The sequence below is a fragment of the Thalia democratica genome, chromosome 4 (genome assembly GCF_965202585.1).
Source record: "Thalia democratica chromosome 4, ktThaDemo2.hap1.1, whole genome shotgun sequence".
In the NCBI taxonomy this organism is placed as follows: Eukaryota; Metazoa; Chordata; class Thaliacea; order Salpida; family Salpidae; genus Thalia; species Thalia democratica.
In genome coordinates, this window is record NC_139168.1 from 81,302,250 (window position 1) to 81,307,144 (window position 4,895).

Sequence of the window (4,895 nt, forward strand, 5' to 3'; positions counted from 1 at the left end):
TAATTACTTTTTATATAATTTATTTATAACATAAGTATTTTTCGATTATCTAACAGACCGATACAAATTTATAATGACTAATTAATTTAAAATTATAAAAAAGATTTCAACTATAAAAAACATTTTAAAAGCGCGACATTAGGTGTGGTAGCAATTTATTAAATTAAAAACACACATTTTAAATGTTTTCTTTGAAATTATAACGATACAACAATAACTTTAATTTAAATTATCAAAAATCCAGGTGGTATCAAATTATATTTTAATGAAAAGTTGAAGTTTAATATGAAAAAATAAATCAGTTCAGTTAAGCCTGCCATAATTTAAATTTGTTTATTTTTTTGGTTCGGATTATATTTTTATTTAATATATAAAATCCTAATATCGAATTGTTGTTGATTTTAAAAGCAAAAAATAAATTAGCTATGACAAAAATCGTCATTGTTTTTAGAAGTTACATATTTTTTTTGTAAAATGTTAATCGTTTATTATGACGTCATAAAACTTACATAGTGTTAGCATCAGCGCAAAGAACTTTTTTCTTCTGAAATCAGGTAGCAACTTAAACCATCAGGAGTTTTTTGGTATCCTTCAGGACATTTGCAATCAGAATGTTTTGTGCAATCTGTTAAAATTAGTTTCATTAAATTATATGTAGTTAAGTTAAAACTGTTTCTCAAGTTGTTATTTATATAATAAATCACTTTTATTTGTACGTTTTGTCAAAATGTTATAACTTTTGATGGACTTAACCGAATTTTTAATAACTGAAAACTAAAAAAAAAAACTTTAACAGTGAAAAAAGAATTTATATTCAGATTATTGCATGTAATATGTACAACTATTTAGTTATTCGATATCATTTAGTCAATTGATTAATTTATTTTGATTAAAACCATTTAAAATCTGTATAAAATATTAACGGTATACTAATATTATCAAGAACAGCGATTTAATTTTGTAACATTTTAAATTATTTAAAACCTGTAGAAAAAAAAAAGTTTTTATAATACAATCTAAATATTAATGTCAAGTTTTCAGACACTTGTGCTATTTTTTCATATGAAGCCCTTTTAAATGTATATTATGGTTGATAAAGGTATTTCAACGTCGAAATTAATCTGAATTTCATGACAATGCGTATTACAATCGTAGATAAAAGTCACGAAACTAATGAAAACCTACTAAAAGTAAAAAGTTATAAAATCCCGAATAAAGGTGCGATTGTAATATATACTGTGTTTAAACCACGAAGATAAATGAAAATATGCTTTTTTGCATAAAGGTTTATTAGTTTACTTTTTTAGTTTATTTTATAAAGTACAAAGCACATTAAATTTTTCTTAACATTTTTAAATAAAGTTCAAGTTTACAGTTTCCAAATAAAGCAGGTTAAAGTTAATTAAAAAAATTAACTATAAACTTCACCTACGGCAGATTAGTTATTAAAATATGATTTCGTTAAAATTCTTGTAATGAAGGTTTTTACAATATATAAGCTACTACAGAAGTGTTTAATAAGCTACAAAGTTTTCAGAAAATATATTTTATGTTTGAAACTTTCCCTTAAAAACTAAATACCTGTTGACACCTGATTGAATGTATCATAACCTTTATTAAATTAAAGTTGAGTAAGCTGAAAATGACTTACTAGTTTTAAAATCAATTAAAAACTACACAACATATGTTATAACATAGGTCATTGTATATTAGTTTTTTTACATTAAAAATCATAAAGTTTTTTAACTTTTGTATTGTTATTAATATGTAAATTACAATTGTTTTGGTTTATTGTTAATATTTTTAGTAAATAAGCTGTCATAAAGTTGTTAAAACACAAAATTAGTTTAGATGCGTATAGGTTTGTATAAGAAAACTTATTTTAGCTTAACGTAGTGCTTTGTACAATAAAAATAAAAGATAAGTAGGTTTTAATCTCTATATGTATAGTTTTATAAAAAGTTTTCAAAATCAATACTACTTTCAAAACTGTTAAAAATTATTACATTTTAACTTGTTTAAAAATTTAAGAAATGATAATGTAGCATAGTATCATGTTTTCTAAAATCTGAATATTACTTTTCCTAAAAGTTGAATTACATTTAGAAAATCCTTTTGATTTTATATAAAGTTCAATCTTGGTATACCTCTGTCAAAGTTTGTGTAAATTTTCGAACTAAACTATACAATGTTTTATTAAAAGACACAAAGTTAATGTATTCATACTGAAAATTAAAAGTTATAAAACATGATTAAAAATGCAATTGTAGTATTTACAAGTGTTTAAACCACAATAAGGATTTTAAAATGTTTTTAGTTGTAAGTGTTTCTTGGTTTGATATTTTAAACTTTAATTTCTTCAAGCTAAAATTTCTGATACAAAATTAAAAGTTTGCGAAAGTCAAAAATTAAGTTAAAATATTTATTACAATTAAACAAAACTAAGAAAATTAAGAGCCAAATCTTTACCCATGGTATAATAGTTAATAAAAAATGTTTTTGATTTAGACGTTATATTATAAATGATGCTATAGTATTGTATCAAAAAGATATGAAGTAGTTATTTTTGATATAAACTTATTTATTACATGAATTCTATCATTTAAAAAGTTAGAATTTTATATTTTAACTTTTTAAATAAATACCAAGTCTTTTTAAAAGTTATTTAAATTTTTTACCTAACCACAAAGCTTGTAACTTATTTTGCGGTCAAAAACAACCAATTATGCAAAAAATTGTGATTATTTCTGATGGTAATGTTCTCAAAAACTTATATTATATATTTAATAAATTTAAGTGCAGAAATGCATAAAAATTCATTTCAAATAACCTTAAACTAAAGGCAGAATATACTTATGAGTAGTTTATTTTATACTATTTAATTTGAAATGTATGATCAGATTTAATTTACTAAAAATATTTTCAAGTTTTCTTTTTTCGAATATTTTGTAAACTTTGTTATTGTATCAACCCTATGTAAACAACTCTATCTATTTAAAGTTCAAAAAATTATTTATAGAACTCTAAAAAATAAACAAAATTTGCACAAACTGTTTTCTTACTCCTTTGAAAGCTATACAAAACTCATATTTATCGTTGAAAAATATCGATTTTAATTACTCAAAAAAAAAAAAACTCATAGCTGTAAAGATGTACATACTAATTTATTTATCTTATTGGTCATTTTACGTAGGTATTAAAACAATTTAAAATACTTTTTTTCGCTAGATAAGACAAATTTGTACATCAATCTAGCTTTTAAATATCAAGCGGTCAAGCTGATTTATTTATTTAATCTTTAAAAAACAAAGTCGAACAGTTATTAATTTTTGCAGTGTTTAGTGTACATCGAGATTGGAATAGATTAAAGAATAAAGCTCAAAGTTATTTAATTTATTTTAAATAAATTATTAAATTTGAGTAACGTTTTTTTAAAGTAATCTAAAGTTTTTCAACTAATTTTATTAGCAACAAGCAGTATTTTATTAAAATATATAAATAGCTTTCTACGAACTTTTAAAATGTCTTGCGTACATAGTTATAAAATTAAAATTGAACATTATATAAAATCAACGTCAATTCTTTAGAAAAATAAAGTAAGTTTTACAAAAAAAAAAAAAATCATACTTGGTTAATAATTTTCTGTTTCCGTCTCAATTATTTTAAACTTGATAATTGTAGCTAAAAAAGATAAAAGTCATGGATAAAACTAACTTATAACATGTAAGATTCAATAAAACATAAATAAAGTAACTAATTTTCTAAAGGCGTGTGTTTATATTGAAAAAATAAAATAAAATGTTTTTTAGTTTAGTCTTGAAATTTCGTTCAGTACAAGACAAAATATATTACAGACTGCACAAAAAAAAAAAAACGTTTAGTTTTTTTTATAGAGTCTGTTAGATTTTTTACAATAACTTTTATTACTTCTAGTAAGTATGTATTTATAAACATTTGTTTGTAAACTTGAACACGCTATTCACATATTTTAAATATTCAATAAAACTATTTTCTTAAGTAAACCTATTAACATTTTAAATGTTTCTGTAAAGCTTGTTAAAATGTTTGATCTAACTACTGATAGAACTTTACAAAACTATTTTGTTTTTTGCATGTGATTTTTTACTCGAAAAACCTTTCATAACCCACTCTGTCAGATTTTTGTCAGATTTGAGTTTATTAACCAACCAATAAACCGTAATCCAATTTTGCATCAATGTCAAATCTTGAAGTTAGATATTTCATATTAAATAAATGGACTTATATAATGTATAATACTGTTGTTGCTTGATTTTATCAGTTAATAAAGTATGTTTCTGGTTTTTGATAAATATTTATTTAATAACTTTTTACTTGAAAATGATAATAAACTTAATGAAACAAACTACTTTAGAAACTTTTATAAATTATATAAGTCAATATTTTATGATACTTAATAGTAGTCAACAGTTTAAGCAGAACAGATATTAATAAAATAATTGTGCTAAAATTTAGTTTAATGGTACAATTGCATTATAATAAATCACATTAATAGTACTTTTTGAAAAATACCAATAAAAAAGTTAAAATATTTAAACAATATTTATTAAGTAAAAAAAAAATCTAAATTAATTGAATACTCATGCAACATTATGGTGTGTTTAACCAAAATATTATATTAGCATTGCTTATTGTTAGGAAATTTTGATATGCAATAAAAAGAACTTTGTATAAATATAACTTAGTTTTTCAACATTCAATGTCTAATGATTACTAACTACACGCATTTCGTTAGATGTTTAACTGAACATAATTGTTGCTGCTATAAAATTCAATTTCAGTTCAACATGTGCGTGTATGTTTGTGTTACTGCACAATTAACAAGAGTTCAACATTATGTACTTACGCACATTCTA